This window comes from Anomaloglossus baeobatrachus, chromosome 12 (genome assembly GCF_048569485.1).
Source record: "Anomaloglossus baeobatrachus isolate aAnoBae1 chromosome 12, aAnoBae1.hap1, whole genome shotgun sequence".
In the NCBI taxonomy this organism is placed as follows: Eukaryota; Metazoa; Chordata; class Amphibia; order Anura; family Aromobatidae; genus Anomaloglossus; species Anomaloglossus baeobatrachus.
Genome location: NC_134364.1, coordinates 87,720,388 through 87,742,278, shown reverse-complemented (window position 1 = coordinate 87,742,278; position 21,891 = coordinate 87,720,388). Strand labels below are relative to the sequence as shown.

Genomic DNA, 21,891 nt, shown 5'->3' with positions numbered 1-21,891 from the left:
ACAATATGGGACAGCCCATATGATGATGTCATGTCATCGGACGCTTATGATAGGTTTATTGGCAACATCTGAGTTAATTAGAGACACACCTGTGGATGTATTTTAATGCACACCTGAAACACACTGCTTCTTTGTGTAGCATCATGAGAAAGCCAAAGGAAATCAGCCAAGATCTCAGGAAGAAAATTGTGGTTCATCCTTGGGTGCAATTTCCAGATTCCTGAAGGTGCCTCATTCATCTGTATAAACAATTATATGCAAGTACAAACAAGATGGGAGTGTCCAGCCATCATATCACTCAGGAAGGATACGGGTTCTGTGTACCAGAAATGAACGTGCTTTGGTCAGACATGTGCATATCAACCCAAGAACAAAAGAAAAAGACCTTGTGAAGATGCTGGCGGAAGCTGGTAAGATTGTGTCATTATCCACAGTGAAACAAGTACCGAATCAACATGGGCTGAAAGGCCACTCTGCCAGGAAGAAGCCATTACTCCAAAAGAAACAGAAAAAGCCACATTAATGTTTGCAAATGCACACATGAACAATGACCTCAATTTTTGAAGTCCTGTGGTCTAATTAAACTAAAATTGAACTGTTTGGCTATAATGACCATTGTTAGGTTTGGAGGAAAAAGGAAGAAGCTTTGAAGCCTAAGAACAACATCCTAACTGTGAAACATGGGGTGGTAGCATGATGTCGTGGGGTTGTTTTGCTGTAGGAGAGACTGGTGCGTATCACAAAGTAGATGGCATCATGAGGAAAGAAGATTATGTGTCAACTAGAAGGTGGCCCGATTCTACGCATCGGGTATTCTAGAATTTACGTATTGTGTAGTTCATGTATGATTTTTGTTATATATATATATATATATATATATATATATATAGATGTTGTTGTGTGTAGTTACCAAGTGTTTGTGCAGGGCGCTGTACATGTTCTGGGTGTTGTCTGGGTGTGACGGGGGGTGAGAGCGGTGTTGTATGTGTGTTGCGTTGTTTGTGGAGCGCTGTGTGTCTGTAGCGTTGTGTGTGTGTTGCGCGGTTTGTGTGGGTGTGGTGTGTTTTGGGGGGAGGTAAGTTTTGTGCAATGTGTGTGTTGTGCGGTATGTGCGTATATTTATGTATGCCGCGGTGTTTGTGTGTTGGGTGTTGTGTGTGTGCGGCGTTGTCTGTGTGTGTGGGTGTCTGTGTAGGGCGGTGTTTGAGGTTCCCAGTGTGTGTGTGGTGTGTTGTGTGTGTGTGTGTGTTGGGGGGAGGTGTGCACCTCCCATCGTGCTCCATCCCCCATGCTGCGCATTCCCCATCGTGCTCCATCCCCGATGCTGCGCACCCCCCATCGTGCTCCATCCCCCATGCTGCGCACTCCATCGTGCTCCATCCCCGATGTTGCGCACCCCCCATAGTGCTCCATCCCCCATGCTGCGCACCCCCCATTGTGCTCCATCCCCCATGCTGCGCACTCCCCATCGTGCTCCATCCCCCATGCTGCGCACCCCCCATCGTGCTCCATCCCCCATGCTGCGCACCCCCATCGTGCTCCATCCCCCATGCTGCGCACCCCCATCGTGCTCCATCCCCCATGCTGCGCACTCCCCATCGTGCTCCAATCCCCATGTTGCGCACCCCCCATCGTGCTCCATCCCCCATGCTGCGCACCCCCCATCGTGCTCCATCCCCCATGCTGCGCACCCCCCATCGTGCTCCATCCCCAATGCTGCGCACCCCCCATCGTGCTCCATCCTCCATGCTGCGCACCCCCCATCGTGCTCCATCCCCCATGCTGCGCACTCCCCATCGTGCTCCATCCCCCATGCTGCGCACTCCCCATCGTGCTCCATCCTCCATGCTGCGCACTCCCCATCGTGCTCCATCCCCCATGCTGCGCACCCCCCATCGTGCTCCATCCCCCATGCTGCGCACCCCCCATCGTGCTCCATCCCCCATGCTGCACACTCCCCATCGTGCTCCATCCCCCATGCTGCGCACTCCCCATCGTGCTACATCCCCCATCGTGCTACATCCCCTATGTTGTGCACCCCATCGTGCTCCATCCCCCATGCTATAATAGTTCTCCTATTATACTCAGAGAGGAGTATAATAGGAGGACTATAAAAGGAGGAGTAGTCCTGGGGGGAGAGGAGTATAATGCCGGCTCCCTGCACATGTGTACCGGGATCCGGTGTACACTGGTAACTATGATACACATCGGGTAACCAAGGGACCTTAGTTACCCGATGTGTATAATGGTTACCAGCGTTCACCGGCTTTGTCACGATCCTAGCATCGCAAGGTTATGTCTGGCGCTGCTGGGATCGTGACGGAGCCGGTGTACACTGGTAACTATGATACAGATCGGGTAACCAAGGGACCTTTAGTTACCCGATGTGTATAATGGTTACCAGCGTTCACCGGCTCCGTCACGATCCCAGCATCGCAAGGGTATGTCTGGCGCTGCTGGGATCGTGACGGAGCCGGTGTACACTGGTAACTATGATACAGATCGGGTAACCAAGGGACCTTTAGTTACCCGATGTGTATAATGGTTACCAGCGTACACCGGCTCCGTCACGATCCCAGCAGCGCAAGGTTATGTCTGGCGATGCGTGCGGAGGGCCGAGGCGAGCGGGCAATCCATGCGGAGGGCGGGGCCAGGCCGAGGCGAGCGACCAATCCGTGGGGGGCCGGAGCCGAGGCGAGCGGCCAATCTGTGCGGGGGGGCGGGGCCATGGCGAGCCCAGCTGCCAATCAGCTTTGTGTCACCGTAAGGACACAATTTTGGAGCAAGACAGACAGACAGACAGACAGAATAAGGCAATTATATATATAGATACTGAAGAACATCTCAAGACATAAGCCAGGAACTTAAAGCTTGGGCTGAAAAGGATCTTCCAAATGGGCAATGACCCGAAGCTACTGTCAAACTGGTTAGGCTAGGTTCACATTTCCGTTGTGTTCCATAAGTCACATGCGTCGCTTGATGCTTGTGACTGATGCATTGTACAACGGATGACAAGAATAAGAATTCATTGTCGGACTCCGTTGGAAAACGCGAGCGAGAGAAGATCAGCTGATCGCTCTCATTAGCCGGCCACCAGGAGATCATCTGTTCACTCTCAAAAGCTGGCCGCCGGGTGATCAGCTGATCGCTCTCATTAGCCGGCTGCCGGGTGATCAGCTGATTGCTCACAGCAGCCGGACGCCGGGTGATCAGCCGATTACTCACAGAAGGCGGCTGTTGGGCGATCAGCTGATCATTTGGCCGCCGAGAGAGAGCATGCGCAGTGAAATCAAAAGGATTCCGCTGCTCAAAAAACGCGACATGCTCCGTTCCTGCCGCCCGACGGTCAGTCATTCCACGACTGATCAGTCGGGCGGAGGATGCAACACAGCGTCATCAGTCACAATGCGCCGCTCATACAAGTATATGGGAACAACGGAATCCGCCAAACGGATTCCGTTGTTTACCAGAGCCGCGGATTTTGACTGATACAAATTGACGGAAATGTGAACCTAACCTTACAAAGAGGCTTAAGGATAACAAAGTCAATGTTTTGGAGTGGCTATCACAAAGCCCTGATATCAAGCCTATTGAGAAATTATGGGCAAAGCTGAAAAGGCCATTGTGAGCAAGGTGACCTACATACATGGCTCAGTTACATCAGTTCTGTCAGGAGGAATGGGCCCAAGTTCCTACCAACTATAGCGAGAAGCTTGTGGAAGGAGATCCAAAATGTTTCACCCAAGTCATATAGTTTAAGGGCAATTAATTTTGTTAATCTTAATTGACCTAAAACGGGAAAGGTTTATTCTGATTTCATGTCAGATAGTGAGAAAAAAAATGTAGATATTTCTTTTTTGATAGTGTATGTAAACTTCTGATATCCAGAGTGTGTATATATTATATAATATAATGAACATATGGGTGTCAGCTATCACTTCCGAATCTATTATACATATGAACACATGGCTTAAAGCGGGCTTTACACGCTGCGACATCGCTAGCCGATGCTAGCAGTGGCGAGCGATAGCACCCGCCCCTATCGTTATGCCGATATGTGGAGATCGCTGCCGTAGCGAACATTATCGCTATGGCAGTGTCACACGTACTTACCTGCTTGGCGACATCGCTGTGACCGGCGAACCGCCTCCTTTCTAAGGGGGCGGTTTGCTCGGCGTCACAGTGACGTCACTAAGCGGCCGCCCAATCAAAGCGGAGGGGCGGAGATGAGTGGGATGAACATCCCGCCCACCTTCTTCCTTCCTCATTGCTGGCGTGTGGCAGGTAAGGAGAGGTTCCTCGTTCCTGCAGCGTCACACGTAGCGATGTGTGCTGCCGCAGGGACGAGGATCAACTTCGCCCAACCGACAGAAGCGATAATTGGGAGAGGACCCCCGTGTCAACGAGGAGCGATTTTGGACGTTTTTGCAACGATCCAAAATCGCTCCTAGGAGTCACACACAACGAGATTGCTACAGCGGGCGGATGTGCGTCACCAAATCCGTGACCCCAACGAGATCGCTGTAGCGATCTCGTAGCGTGTAAAGCCACCCTAACAGCCAGCCATCTTACCGACTCCTCCATACATGTGAATGCTCAGACAGTGGCTGTCTCTCAAAACTGACGCAAAGTGGAGTAACCTGTAGGCAGACATATGTGAGCGGCTTGTCTCCCCTAAGAACAAAAATATTGGCAATTCAATTCATACTGCCCAATCCTTAATCCACACTTCATCTTTTGGGATGGCCTCTTACACAATGAGGATAGTTAAAAGCTCCTGGTAAAAATTAACAGATTTGACTGGCTTTCCTCTAAGGTGTATGAAGGCCTTAATATCTAGTTAGATATACCCTCCAGTAATTGGGGTAAGCACCCGGGTCCTGCCCATTCTTCACAATCAATGGGGCACAAGTCAGTTCTTTCTGCCCTTTTGAATGATGATGCGATAAAATCTGGATGTACCCAGGCGCATGTAGTGATCCGAAACTTTCTGCCTCATGCCTCAGTGATGACCTTAGTTTCCAGAAAACAGCTATTACATAAAAAGTGTGCCTGAGCGAAGTAGCAATCAGTGTAGTAATAACATAAAAAGGCTGCCTGAGCAAAGCAGCAATGAGTGTAATCACATAAAAAGGCTGCCAGAGCGAAGTAGCAATGAGTGTAGTAATTGTACAAAAAGGCTGCCTGAGTTAAGTAGCAATGAGTAATAATCACATAAAAAGGCTGCCTGAGCAAACCAGGAAAGAGTGTAGTAATAACATAAATCTGAGCGAAGCAGCAATCAGTGTAGTAGTTATCACACGTAGCGATGTGTGCTGCCACAGGGACGAGGATCAACTTCGCCTAAGGGACAGCAGCAATAATTGGGAGAGGACCCCCATGTCAATGAGGAGCGATTTTGGACGTTTTTGCAATGATCCAAAATCGCTCCTAGAAGTCACACACAACGAGATCGCTACAGCGGCCGGATGTGCGTCACAAAATCTGTGACCCCAACGAGATCGCTGTAGCGATAAATCTGAGCGAAGCAGCAATCAGTGTAGTAGTTACAAACTCTGCCTGAGTGAAGCAGCAATGAGTGTAGTAATCGCACAAAAAGGCTGCCTGAGCAAAGCAGCAATGAGTGTAGTAATCGCACAAAAAGGCTGCCTGAGGAAAGCTGCAATGAGTGTAGTAATCGCACAAAAAGGCTGCCTGAGCAAAGCTGCAATGAGTGTAGTAATCGCACAAAAAGAGTGCCTGAGCAAAGCAGGAATGAGTGTAGTAATCGCACAAAAAGGCTGCCTGAGTGAAGCAGCAATGAGTGTAGTAATCGCACAAAAAGAGTGCCTGAGCAAAGCAGGAATGAGTGTAGTAATCGCACAAAAAGGCTGCCTGAGTGAAGCAGCAATGAGTGTAATAATCACATAAAACTTTACCTGAGAGTGGCAGCAGTGAGTGTAGTAAACCACATAAAACTCTTCTGAGTACAGAGATTCCCTGGCGATATTCCGGGTAAAGTTGACCTCGCTTTCCTGTTAAATTTTTCTTGAGTCACTGCCATGTAATTTGTCAAGAAGACTATACAACACCCAATTGCCCCAGAGTGTTCTCAGACACTATGAAAACACCTACAATCTCCATGTGTTATGGGAATTTAGTGTCTACACATGGCTGCCAATATTCTGTTGTGTGTTACATAGTAGAATAACCATTGGGCCTAAGCCACACGGCGAGAAAAACGGTGCGAGTGGAGTGCGATAAAACATCGCATTCCACTTGGACCAATATTAGCCTGTGTGTCAGCGCACATGAGCGATTATTTTCTCAGCCCTAATCGGACCGAGAAAACAATCGCAGCATGCCGCCATTATAATGAGAGACTCTTTTCTCTCGCACCCATTCAAGTCTATGGGGCAAGAGAAAAATCGCACTGCACTCGCAGTACACCGGTGTACCACGCGTGCAGAGCGATAATCGCAATAGCTGGCTACGAATGAGATATGGAGAGAAATCTGTCCCTCCCCTCTGCAGAGCCAGCCCGTCCCCCGCAGCTGAGGTCCGCTCGCACAGTCGGACCTCAGTCGCAGGGATACTAGCATGACACTCGGCTCTGCTGTACTGCCAGCGTGAGCCCAGTGTCATGCGAGGGGATCGCAGTAATCCCCGTGTGACCCCAGCCTTACTCAAAGTTTTTAGGTTGAAAGTAGACTTAGGCCCATCGAGGTCAACCTGTAGTTTGAAAGAACTATGCATTTAAGAGCAACATTAACTAGCCTGACAAAATGTGAACATTGATAAGGAAGGTGACTTACATCAATCACAGCTAATATTCCCAGCACTAGAAAAACTATAGAAAGATTCTGATGTGTTATGACCAAATAACCTGTATTAACACATCTTATAAAATCAACAAGTTGGTATCTTAAGATGGGGTTAAACCAGTAAGACAGGCATTGTTAAGGTGCGAGATTGCTAGCGAGATCGCTGCCGAGTCACAGATTATGTGACGCAACAACGATCTCGCCAGTGATCTCGCTACGATTGACACATAGCAGCGACCAGGCCCCTGCTGTGAGATCGCTGGTCGTGTCGGAATGGCCTGGACCATTTTTTTGATCGTCGAGGTCCTGCTGGGCAGGATGCATCGGTGTGTTTGACGCCTTACCAACGCCCTCGTTGATGACTCAGAGCTCAGACACGTACAGCCACATAGGCGTGCACACAGACGTGTGACAGGGTTCCAACGACCACCGAGATCGTTATATAGGTCGGTACGGTCGCTGTATCGTTGGGAAGATCTGACTGTGTGGCATCTCACCAGCGACCACGTAGCGACTTACCAGCGATCCCTATCAGGTCATATCGTTGTCGGGATTGTTGGAAAGTCGTTAAACGTGACAGGGGCTTTACAGCTTCATCCTTTATGAACTTGTATTTGGAAATGTTCGGGTAGTTTCTGACCTTCTGCAAATTTATCTTTCTTTTTTGTTATTTGCCTTTTCAACTCCAGAAGCTAAAAAAAACATGCTGGATATACAATCACAAATGTATCCAGACACAACAGCTCTTGCAGCTGAGCTCTCAGTCCAGTTTCCCCGCTTTGGGCACATAGAATACAGAGCAGAGAGGAAACCAGCGCTCCTACAGGAAATCCTACAAAAACAGGGTCTGCACAATGCTGCCAGCAATACCTTACCAGCCAGATGCAGGCCAGGGCTGTAACACTAGGGATAGCAGTCACACCCGGTGCCTAAAATAGGCCCAAAGGTCTTCATGAGACGGCACCAGTGTTACAAATAGAAGCTGAGATCCAAGCTCCTGTATGAACAATAATTGAGCTTGTACTACTACAGAGAGATGTAGGGTCATCATAATTTTCTACTTGTAAGTCCATTATATATAATTATCAATTAAAAAAAAATATTTAGCAGAATCAGACTTTTATTGGAAGGTATCCAGCATACAAGAGTCCAGATCTTAGCTTCTTGGAATAAAGAATAATGTGATGTATGTACTATTAGGAGGAGAAATACTCAGACCACAGAAGAAAGTGAATAGGAAGGAAAGGGCAGGGCGAAATTCAGAGACTTCTACACTCTGCTAGCTTATAATCACAATGGACTGGTTACATGAATGTACTTCAAGGCCTTTGATCTGAGAAGGTTGGACAGGCGGAACGTCTGAAGTATTCCAGACCCCCATCCTGGACTGCTGCCATATCATCCACATCACCTCCATGGCTTCCATCTCCTATTCCCAGTACGGTTACCAGGGATCTTATACATTAAAAAGCCCCCATTGTCAGGAAAATGTCAGTCTGGTTGGTTCCTGCTATGTTTTTTGAGACAATTTACAAAAATCAACATTGTTATTGTTGGTGATGAAGCCTAAACATTGTCCCCGCTGAACCTACAGAAGAGGAAGTGCTGATTTTCTTGACACTTCCTGCCATATTGGTGCCTTATGGATTCAGACCACTAATCACATCAACGTCTGCTCAAAACTTCCACTATTACAGTCGATCAGGATGCGAAAAATGATGTGGATGGGGAATCCAATACATTGTTCCCGTGACAAAGCTAAAAAAGCAGAATGGGAAGTGTTGACATGAAGATTGTTGTCTTAACACATATCCTATATAATACAGTTTTCCACTTATTGGGCAATAAGGAGGTTTGGGCCGCTCAGGGCCTGGAGTTAAAGCAACCTACACACCGCGTATAGCTAAACTGGAGACAGATTTATAATGACACAATGCTGTATTAATTATATACACGCTGTCATTATCCTGTCACACAATATATTATGGCTTATATATTTCAATGGCAGCTCACGGGACCCTACAGAGATAATAATGTGGTGCGAGCATTTCATAATACAGCCATAAAGTAATAGTATGCGGCTTAATAATAATATTCACAAAGTAAAGAACTGATGTTATGTGAAGCACTAACCTGAAATACGAGTCATATTACATACACTGGGAATCAGACAAAAGGCAATATAGTGAGGTCACTAGTTCTTGTCCTGGTGATCTGAGTGTAGTACTGATCACTATAGTGACCTCTCACCAGCGATATCACCAATCTATGTCCTGGTGATCTGTGGGTAGTATTAATCACTATAGTGACCTCACCAATCTATGTCCTGGTGATCTGTGGGTAGTATTAATCACTACAGTGACCTCACCAATCTATGTCCTGGTGATCTGTGGGTAGTATTAATCACTATAGTGACCTCACCAATCTATGTCCTGGTGATCTGTGGGAGGTACTGATCACTATAGTGACCTCTCCAGTGATATCACCAATCTATGTCCTAGTGATCTGGGGGTACTACTGATCACTATAGTGACCTCACCAGTGATATCATCGCTCTATGTCCTGGGGATCTGGCATTAGAACTGATCACTATAATGACCTCTGATCAGTGATGTACATACAGTGATATCACCGCTCTATGTCCTGATGATCTGGGGGTAGTACTGATCACTATAGTGACATCACACCAGGGATATCACAAATTTATGTCCTGGTAATCTGGGGGTACTACTGATCACTATAGTGACCTCACCGCTCTATGTCCTGGTGATCTGGCATTAGAACTGATCACTATAGTGACCTCTCATCAGTGATGTACATACAGTGATATCACCGCTCTATGTCCTGGTGATCGGGGGGTACTACTGAATAATACAGAAAAACTTTAGAACTGGAAACTTGATATTGTTACTGTTCATCATGAATATACGGTTAGTAACGCCTACGTTATTCAGTTCCGTCAGAATTACCAGATATTCACAGCTTGGAGATGCAGATATGTCTCAGTCAGCAGGGGGTTAAATCGGCCTAGAATTACAAATCTGGATAAATGCTCTTTCCTGCTTGGAGAGCGAGCAATCAGCGGGTGATTATGTACAGGCATTATTTTTGGAAGACGAGTCCTCACATCCCTTTTCATCTCTGCAGATGCTGCGAGATTACACAATGATGTGACTGGATGCTGGTCAGAGGCTGTGAAACGTGTGACCAGTGACAGCTGTTTACAGTCATCTCCCGCGTGGCTTGTGGCCTGAGAAAATCCACTATCTATGGACCACTAACATCCCAGAAAACACCCCACTCAAAGCTTGCGTTTCATTTTGTCGCTGTAGATCGATACGGTTTATCCATTACTCACATTTCTCAGCTCCAGTGCTGGGCCTTGCTCCCTTCTACTTTGGCCGCCTACCTTTGCCGTACTCCTCACTTGGCGAATTCCTCTGGTACCATCATCCTAGAGCTTTTAAGGCAGGTTCTTGCAGGGCCCAGAATTCCCAGCCAGGCTACTTGTGTATTGTCCACAGTTGCTTCTAGTTTGGCTCAGCTGCAGCAAGGTGTTTTAACATCTCTTCCACTGCTCCTTAGTTCCACGCAACAGCATTATTTCAAAACTCTATCCAGTAGGTGAGGTCCACACCAGCTACGAGGGACTGCTGATAAGTATTTGGCTTTTTCCAGAAAGAATCGAGATAGGATGATGAAACTTTACATTTATTCTACATACTCTCCACTGATGTCAGCACACTTCTTACATCGGTATTCCAAGCTCTGTAAGCCTAACAAAAAGAAAGATTTCGGTTGTGCCTCAAACCAGACATCTGTAGCAGCCATGGCATCAGAAATGGTGTGAAATTTGGTACCCTTCAGGTGTTTCTTCAGGTTTTGAAACAGATGATAGTCGGAGGGAGTTAGATCTAGTGAATAAGGTGGGTGGTCAACCAGCTGGAAGCCCAGCTCTGCCAGTTTTGCCGTGGTCGCTTGTGCAGTGTGAGCGGAGGCATTGTCTTGCAGGAACAAGTTTGCTTTGGACAGCTTGCCTCACCTTTTGGCCTTCAGTTGGTACAAATGTTGAATGTAATACCTTGCATTGATGGTAGAACCCTTTTGAAGGTAGTCCACTAGCAGCACACCCTCCTTATCCCAGAACACAGACCCAATCACCTTAGTGGCTGATTTTTGCACCCTAAACTTCTTTGGACGAGGAGAACCCCTGTGCCTCCACTCTTTTGACTGCTCGTTGTTTTCAGGGACATACAAATAAATCCAGGTCTCATCCATAGTGACCACTCGATCCAGGAAGTTCTTATTACTCCGGAAACACTGACAAATGGATCGGGAAGTGTTCACTCGCATACTTCTCTAATCTATTGTCAAACATTTGGGGACCCACTTTGCAGAACGCGTCCTCATGTCCAAATGTTCATTGATAATGACACAAACACGTTCACGGGAAATCCCCATGATATCTGCTATTGCTTTAGCTGAAATTCGTCGATTCTCCAGTATGAGATTGTGCACAGCATCGACGATCTCCAGAACAACAGCCACTCTCGGTCGTCCAGGACGTTCCTCATCACTGGTGCTAAAGTGGCCAGTTTTAAATTTGGCAACCCAGTTCTTAACTGTGGAATATGAAGGGAATTGATCCCCCAATGTCTGCGACATATCACCATGAATATCCTTCTCGGACTTTCCTTGCAGAAACAATTTATTTTATCCCTCCTCTGCTCTCAGTTGCTGTGAATATCGCATTAGACGCCGCCATTTTGTTTTCCCGCGTGCGTAAAACACTGTTGCCATAAGCAACAAACACAACATTTTGAAAACATACATTACACACATAGGCTTTCATGTGATGCAACATTTGTTACCATAGAAACAAAAAAAGATCACAAAGCCAAAGACTTATCAGCAGCCCCTCGTAGAAAGTTACCAGTTTTACATAACTGTTCTTCATGCTGTTCACGCATGGCCTTTGTAATCAAGGTAACTAATTTCTTCAAGCAAGTCTCCAGTATATATACTTGTCTGTTTATTCCTGTGATTCCCCATTTTCCTGCTGGAAGATACCTGGCTCTGCTTCAACTGAGCTACCAGCTCTGCTTGTTTGTCTGAGATCCTGCAAAGCCGGCTGTGCTGATCCATATGTCATCCATCAAAACCTGAACAGCTTCACTATGCTGCTCACCCAAACCTACAGCTTAGTGAGTCCACCTCACCACATGAGTCCATAAACAGTATCTTTATCAAAAGATGGACAGGGTCCAATCTGACAGCAAAAACTCAGCGGTGATATCACTGAGTACGTCACCTATCCATCACCAGAGATTGGCGGTGACATCACTGAGAATGCCGCCTATCCATCGCCAGAGATCAGCAGTGACATCACTGAGAATGCCGCCTATCCATCACTAGAGATCAGCTGTGACATCACTGAGAATGCCGCCTATCCATCACCAGAGATCAGCAGTGACATCACTGAGAATGCCGCCTATCCATCACCAGAGATTGGCGGTGACATCACTGAGAATGCCGCCTATCCATCCCCAGAGATCAGTGATGACATCACTGAGAACGCCGCCTATCCATCACTAGAGATCAGCAGTGACATCACTGAGAATGCCGCCTATCCATCACCAGAGATTGGCGGTGACATCACTGAGAACACCACCTATCCATCACTAGAGATCAGCAGTGACATCACTGAGAATGCCGCCTATCCATCACCAGAGATTGGCGGTGACATCACTGAGAATGCCGCCTATCCATCCCCAGAGATCAGTGATGACATCACTGAGAACGCCGCCTATCCATCACTAGAGATCAGCAGTGACATCACTGAGAATGCCGCCTATCCATCACCAGAGATTGGCGGTGACATCACTGAGAATGCCGCCTATCCATCCCCAGAGATCAGTGATGACATCACTGAGAACGCCGCCTATCCATCACTAGAGATCAGCAGTGACATCACTGAGAATGCCGCCTATCCATCACCAGAGATTGGCGGTGACATCACTGAGAATGCCGCCTATCCATCCCCAGAGATCAGTGATGTCATCCGTTTCTTGCAAGTTCTCCTGATTCTGCCTTGCTCCAGTATTGCCGATACTTTTGTCTCAGACGCCTTCTGTTCTATAGATTTTCCATTAGTCGGTGACCTGGATAACATCGGCCTCTGTACTTCCTAGGTCTCACCCCCCCCATTTTCCTCCACACCCGACTCACTCTGGACAATGGCCATGTCTGATCACTTTATTTCACAAAACAATAGTTGCTCAGTAGGGATGGGATGAGAGAGAGCCTGAAGGGGAAAAAAAAAGCCAGCAAAGACAAAAAACAAACGGACCGACTGTCCACAACGATCCTCCAAAAAGGACTATATAAAATCTCAAAAAAATGTCAGTGACCAATGACTTTTCCCCGGTAATGTCATCTCTGGACCACATACTTACAAGGTCCCCCTGAACTTATTCACCCCCCATTGTAAACATGCAAATCAGCCCGGAATTTCTCATATCGGACAAAACACAGAGATTTTGAGTGCAAATGTCAGATGGGACAGAAAATATTACGTTTTAGATATCAATAGATTTAATTATAGAAAGCACTTTCCCTCGTAAGTTCTGATGGAGGAAATTCTAACTCTCCTTTTAATAAAGCTCATGGCCCCAGCGTAACGGAGGAAAATATTTGATGTAGTTGACGACCAGGTGCCACACAATGCAGCGCTGTATCGTGTCTCACCACGCGATTCAAGGCTAAGGGGAAAAACAAAGAAAATCCCTCATCGTGCCCACTTATTAGTTCACGTCATTGGGTCCTACTGGCAGATGTGGGAGGGGAAATAAAAAATATGAGAAGACGCCTCCGCTTCCTGCCGTATGATACGATGCCAAGGGAGATTCTTATTATCTGGCCTCTATTAATCCAGTTCTTGCCTTTGCTGACTCTGGCAAAGTAGAAAATCTGGTAAAACCGAGACCCTTCCACAAATTATGACCTAATTATTGAACTTATATCAGACACTGTATCCTGGATAGTGGATTAGTGAAACTATGTACCCACCTGGTGCATACTAAGATATTTGTACGTCCTATTTTTCTATATTACCAGACAACAGTAACCCAAACCCAGGGTCTGCAACGTTAAGTATGAGCCTTGCGACATTTGGGGATTTCAAAGATGAGATAAGTACCAGCTTATAGTCAGACTGCTCATGTGCAGCGCCCCCTGGTGCCCGCTCTCCATGGTCACGTGTTTTCAGCATCCTCCTCTTATCTGTGCAAATAACTGGCATATGGAGGACCAACATCATATGGAGTTACTGATCATACACCAGCAGAATGTATCCCACATCATGGGATCCGATGCACTGCTCAGCACACAGTACCCCACATGATGGGATCCGATACCCGGCTCAGCAGTCAGTATTGCACATGATGGGATCCGATGCACTGCTCAGCACACAGTACCCCACATGATGGGATCCGATGCACTGCTCAGCACACAGTACCCCACATGATGGGATCCGATGCCCGGCTCAGCACGCAGTACCCCACATGATGGGATCCGATGCACTGCTCAGCACGCAGTACCCCACATGATGGGATCCGATGCCCGGCTCAGCACGCAGTACCCCACATGATGGGATCCGATGCCCGGCTCAGCACGCAGTACCCCACATGATGGGATCCGATGCACTGCTCAGCACGCAGTACCCCACATGATGGGATCCGATGCCCGGCTCAGCACACAGTACCCCACATGATGGGATCCGATGCACTGCTCAGCACGCAGTACCCCACATGATGGGATCCGATGCCCGGCTCAGCACGCAGTACCCCACATGATGGGATCCGATGCCCGGCTCAGCACGCAGTACCCCACATGATGGGATCCGATGCACTGCTCAGCACGCAGTACCCCACATGATGGGATCCGATGCACTGCTCAGCACGCAGTACCCCACATGATGGGATCCGATGCCCGGCTCAGCACACAGTATTGCACATGATGGGATTCGATGCACTGCTCAGCACGCAGTACCCCACATGATGGGATCCGATGCCCGGCTCAGCACGCAGTACCCCACATGATGGGATCCGATGCCCGGCTCAGCACGCAGTACCCCACATGATGGGATCCGATGCACTGCTCAGCACGCAGTACCCCACATGATGGGATCCGATGCACTGCTCAGCACGCAGTACCCCACATGATGGGATCCAATGCACTGCTCAGCACGCAGTACCCCACATGATGGGATCCGATGCACTGCTCAGCACACAGTATCCCACATGATGGGATCCGATGCACTGCTCAGCAGTCAGTATTGCACATGATGGGATCCGATGCACTGCTCAGCACGCAGTATCCCACATGATGGGATCCGATGCACTGCTCAGCACGCAGTACCCCACATGATGGGATCCGATGCACTGCTCAGCAGTCAGTATTGCACATGATGGGATCCGATGCACTGCTCAGCACACAGTACCCCACATGATGGGATCCGATGCACTGCTCAGCACGCAGTATCCCACATGATGGGATCCGATGCACTGCTCAGCACACAGTATCCCACATGATGGGATCCGATGCACTGCTCAGCAGTCAGTATTGCACATGATGGGATCCAATGCACTGCTCAGCACGCAGTACCCCACATGATGGGATCCGATGCACTGCTCAGCACACAGTATCCCACATGATGGGATCCGATGCACTGCTCAGCACGCAGTACCCCACATGATGGGATCCGATGCACTGCTCAGCACGCAGTACCCCACATGATGGGATCCGATGCACTGCTCAGCACGCAGTACCCCACATGATGGGATCCAATGCACTGCTCAGCACGCAGTACCCCACATGATGGGATCCGATGCACTGCTCAGCACGCAGTACCCCACATGATGGGATCCGATGCACTGCTCAGCACGCAGTACCCCACATGATGGGATCCGATGCACTGCTCAGCACGCAGTACCCCACATGATGGGATCCGATGCACTGCTCAGCACGCAGTACCCCACATGATGGGATCCGATGCCCGGCTCAGCACGCAGTACCCCACATGATGGGATCCGATGCCCGGCTCAGCACGCAGTACCCCACATGATGGGATCCGATGCACTGCTCAGCACGCAGTACCCCACATGATGGGATCCGATGCACTGCTCAGCACGCAGTACCCCACATGATGGGATCCGATGCCCGGCTCAGCACACAGTATTGCACATGATGGGATTCGATGCACTGCTCAGCACGCAGTACCCCACATGATGGGATCCGATGCACTGCTCAGCACACAGTACCCCACATGATGGGATCCGATGCACTGCTCAGCACACAGTACCCCACATGATGGGATCCGATGCACTGCTCAGCACACAGTACCCCACATGATGGGATCCAATGCACTGCTCAGCACACAGTACCCCACATCATGGGATCCGATGCACTGCTCAGCACACAGTACCCCACATGATGGGATCCAATGCACTGCTCAGCACACAGTACCCCACATGATGGGATCCGATGCACTGCTCAGCACGCAGTATCCCACATGATGGGATCCGATGCACTGCTCAGCACACAGTACCCCACATGATGGGATCCGATGCACTGCTCAGCACGCAGTACCCCACATGATGGGATCCGATGCCCGGCTCAGCAGTCAGTATTGCACATGATGGGATCCGATGCCCGGCTCAGCAGTCAGTATTGCACATGATGGGATTCGATGCACTGCTCAGCACGCAGTACCCCACATGATGGGATCCGATGCCCGGCTCAGCAGTCAGTATTGCACATGATGGGATCCGATGCACTGCTCAGCACACAGTACCCCACATGATGGGATCCGATGCACTGCTCAGCACACAGTACCCCACATGATGGGATCCGATGCACTGCTCAGCACACAGTACCCCACATGATGGGATCCAATGCACTGCTCAGCACACAGTACCCCACATCATGGGATCCGATGCACTGCTCAGCACACAGTATCCCACATGATGGGATCCGATGCACTGCTCAGCAGTCAGTATTGCACATGATGGGATCCGATGCACTGCTCAGCACGCAGTACCCCACATGATGGGATCCGATGCACTGCTCAGCACACAGTACCCCACATGATGGGATCCGATGCACTGCTCAGCACACAGTATTGCACATGATGGGATCCGATGCACTGCTCAGCAGTCAGTATTGCACATGATGGGATCCGATGCACTGCTCAGCACGCAGTACCCCACATGATGGGATCCGATGCACTGCTCAGCAGTCAGTATTGCACATGATGGGATCCGATGCACTGCTCAGCACGCAGTACCCCACATGATGGGATCCGATGCACTGCTCAGCACACAGTACCCCACATGATGGGATCCGATGCACTGCTCAGCACACAGTATCCCACATGATGGGATCCGATGCACTGCTCAGCAGTCAGTATTGCACATGATGGGATCCGATGAACTGCTCAGCACACAGTACCCCACATGATGGGATCCGATGCACTGCTCAGCACACAGTATTGCACATGATGGGATCCGATGCACTGCTCAGCACACAGTATCCCACATGATGGGATCCGATGCACTGCTCAGCACGCAGTATCCCACATGATGGGATCCGATGCACTGCTCAGCAGTCAGTATTGCACATGATGGGATCCGATGAACTGCTCAGCAGACAGTATCCCACATGATGGGATCCGATGCACTGTTCAGCAGTCAGTATTGCACATGATGGGATCCGATGCACTGCTCAGCACGCAGTACCCCACATGATGGGATCCGATGCACTGCTCAGCAGTCAGTATTGCACATGATGGGATCCGATGCACTGCTCAGCACGCAGTACCCCACATGATGGGATCCGATGCACTGCTCAGCACACAGTACCCCACATGATGGGATCCGATGCACTGCTCAGCACACAGTATCCCACATGATGGGATCCGATGCACTGCTCAGCAGTCAGTATTGCACATGATGGGATCCGATGCACTGCTCAGCACGCAGTACCCCACATGATGGGATCCGATGCACTGCTCAGCAGTCAGTATTGCACATGATGGGATCCGATGAACTGCTCAGCACACAGTACCCCACATGATGGGATCCGATGCACTGCTCAGCACGCAGTACCCCACATGATGGGATCCAATGCACTGCTCAGCACACAGTATCCCACATGATGGGATCCGATGCACTGCTCAGCAGTCAGTATTGCACATGATGGGATCCGATGCACTGCTCAGCACACAGTACCCCACATGATGGGATCCGATGCACTGCTCAGCACGCAGTACCCCACATGATGGGATCCGATGCACTGCTCAGCAGTCAGTATTGCACATGATGGGATCCGATGCACTGCTCAGCACGCAGTATCCCACATGATGGGATCCGATGCACTGCTCAGCACGCAGTATCCCACATGATGGGATCCGATGCACTGCTCAGCACACAGTATCCCACATGATGGGATCCGATGCACTGCTCAGCAGTCAGTATTGCACATGATGGGATTCGATGCACTGCTCAGCACGCAGTACCCCACATGATGGGATCCGATGCACTGCTCAGCACACAGTATCCCACATGATGGGATCCGATGCACTGCTCAGCAGTCAGTATTGCACATGATGGGATCCGATGCACTGCTCAGCACGCAGTACCCCACATGATGGGATCCGATGCACTGCTCAGCAGTCAGTATTGCACATGATGGGATCCGATGCACTGCTCAGCACGCAGTACCCCACATGATGGGATCCGATGCACTGCTCAGCACACAGTACCCCACATGATGGGATCCGATGCACTGCTCAGCACACAGTATCCCACATGATGGGATCCGATGCACTGCTCAGCAGTCAGTATTGCACATGATGGGATCCGATGCACTGCTCAGCACGCAGTACCCCACATGATGGGATCCGATGCACTGCTCAGCAGTCAGTATTGCACATGATGGGATCCGATGAACTGCTCAGCACACAGTATCCCACATGATGGGATCCGATGCACTGTTCAGTCAGTATTGCACATGATGGGATCCAATGCACTGCTCAGCACACAGTATCCCACATGATGGGATCCGATGCACTGCTCAGCAGTCAGTATTGCACATGATGGGATCCGATGCACTGCTCAGCACACAGTACCCCACATGATGGGATCCGATGCACTGCTCAGCACGCAGTACCCCACATGATGGGATCCGATGCACTGCTCAGCAGTCAGTATTGCACATGATGGGATCCGATGCACTGCTCAGCACGCAGTATCCCACATGATGGGATTCGATGCACTGCTCAGCACGCAGTACCCCAGATGATCAGATTAAATACAGTGACTGAGCATCTCCGGTTCTGGGGTTTCTGTAATCCAACCAGCATATTTGTTCTGATCACTACATGGCATCACACTTGTGATTCACCAGTAGCACCCACTAATTACCCGTATGGTTACTCATTACTGTGTGAGGAAACCTGCCATATCATGATTACGCATAATCTCGGTGTCTAGCCTGCATCTATCTACCACCTCTGAAGAGGGTTCTGTCATTAATCCTCTCCTTACACAGACCCACTTCCCAAGGTGTTTATTCCATGGAAAGTTGTGAAATAAGAAGGTATTACACAGATTCCTCCGCCCTCCATTACCTGGAGACCAACCTGCTAATCTGGGTTACCCGTTGCCCATTTCTTGACGTGGCAGCATCCGTCACACAAATGAGGTATCCCAGATGAAAAACTTTTCAATACATGCTAAAAAAAAAAGTTTCCCACCCCTGTATAACCAGGCCTCGTTGTTACGCCACATTTTTTGCAGCAATTGTATGTAAAGTTAAATGTGACACAAGACTGCACAGTGTAGTGCCGCCCTCCTGCTGTACTATCTGACAAAAGGAGAAGTTCACTCAACTGCCTATTTTAGATTAACCCTACCGTAACCAGACTCACAGAACAAAGTAAAAGTGGTGATAAAGGGGATAACTCAACCGGATTCAGGATCTGTAATAACCTGGAACACCAACTATAACAACCTGGAAAACTGTAATGCGGGCTATAGGAAACTGGAACACCATAAAGCTGATAGTAATAGCTTGGAAAGCATTAATGCAAACTGTAATGGAACGTAATAACAGACTAATAACCTGAAACGCAATAATGTAAACTAATAACCAGTAACGCAATCTCCAATATGCTGGAACAACAACTTGGAATACAGTAACGTACACTATAATAATCAGAAACGTACTAACGAAGACTGTAATAGCCTGGAACAGAGTAGCGCAGACTTTATTAAGATCAAAAGCAATAACAATGATGTGTAAAAACTTGGGAGTGTATTAGCGACTGCACTGACCTGAAACACAGTAGTGTAGACTAATAACGCAGATTGTAATAACCTAAAAAGCAGTAGTGTAGACTGTAACAAGATGGAACGCGGTAACGCAGGTTGTAACCTGAAACACAGCATAGACCACGGTAACGCAGATTGTAGTAACCTGAAACGCAGTAGCATCGACTGTAACAGGATGGAACACAGTAATGCAGAGTTTAATAACCTACGACGTGGTAGGGTAAACTGTGACAACCTGAAACACAGAAATGTAAACTATAAAAACAAGGGACCCGCGATTCATTATAATCTCTACTGTCCAGCTGCTTATCTGGACGCCCAGATGTCAGGGAGCGGCAGTCATAACACCACCACAACACACAAATATCACAACACAAAGGCCCAGCAGCTTCCTCCTCAACACTGATGACCGTGACCTGATCTTACAGAAAAGTTCTACATTGTCTGAGGTCTCTGAGCAACTTCCCGGGACCTGACACATGACTACTGAATATGGGATGTCAGACTATTCATTTGATAATACTAATTGCCCAATATTTAATCCGGCAACCCAATTGTCCATCATCCAAACTGTCTACACCACAATTTATCATATTAGCTGTCTGTAAACAATGCTCTTGTGAACCTGACCACCCAAAAGATCATAATCTAAAACACAGACTCCAGTTGTGCAAAATCTAATCTGACAACACAACATTCTGTCTGCATACCTGACAATGAAGCTGTCCATCAACTAAGTTGACAGTCTAGAGGATTAGCATCTCGCCTGACAACGAAGACGTCCATCAACTAACATGACCACCCAGGAGATCATAATCGAACTTGACAATTCATAGGATCTGCTCTTCACCTGACAATCGGCCTGAGGTCCACCTAATCTGATAACCAAGCCATCCACGACCCAACCTGATAACCAAGCCATTCACGACCCAACGTGATAACCAAGCCATCCACGACCCAACGTGATAACCAAGCCATCCACGACCCAACGTGATAACCAAGCCATCCACGACCCAACGTGATAACCAAGCCATCCACGACCCAACGTGATAACCAAGCCATCCACGACCCAACGTGATAACCAAGCCATCCACGACCCAACGTGATAACCAAGCCATCCACGACCCAACGTGATAACCAAGCCATCCACGACCCAACGTGATAACCAAGCCATCCACGACCCAACGTGATAACCAAGCCATCCACGACCCAACGTGATAACCAAGCCATCCACGACCCAACCGGATAACCAAGCCATCTACGATCCAACCGGATAACCAAGCCATCCACGATCCAACCGGATAACCAAGACAACAATCATCTAAGTTGACAACTCAGCTGTCAATCAACTAATTTGACAAATCAAGGAGACAATAATCCTACAGCTGTCAATGTGGCAATGAGTTGAACAATTATCAATACACTCTGCAAATTTTGAGTGACGTCACAAAAATGTCCAGTTAGTAACTTTTTATAATAAGTTTCCCGAATTATGGCGAAAATGTAATGTGAGGAATGAGATGATACGAGATTACCGACACTGCTACTCATATGTGTACCCATCAATGCGAACGAGGATAATTATAACCGCTAACCTTGTGACAAACATCGGACTTTTGTCAACAAAAAAATATCTGAACTGCATATAGACCCATGTCCGAAATAAAAGTATCAGATACCTCTCATCACCTGGTGAT

At 48.5% G+C, this 21,891-nt stretch overlaps 1 protein-coding gene across 3 annotated transcripts in view; it reads right to left on the bottom strand.

The window, feature by feature from the left end:
• The window catches only part of ARHGEF2 (Rho/Rac guanine nucleotide exchange factor 2), a 166,837-nt gene that overhangs the window by 51,487 nt on the left and 93,459 nt on the right, over nucleotides 1-21,891 (bottom strand). The window lies entirely within an intron of this gene.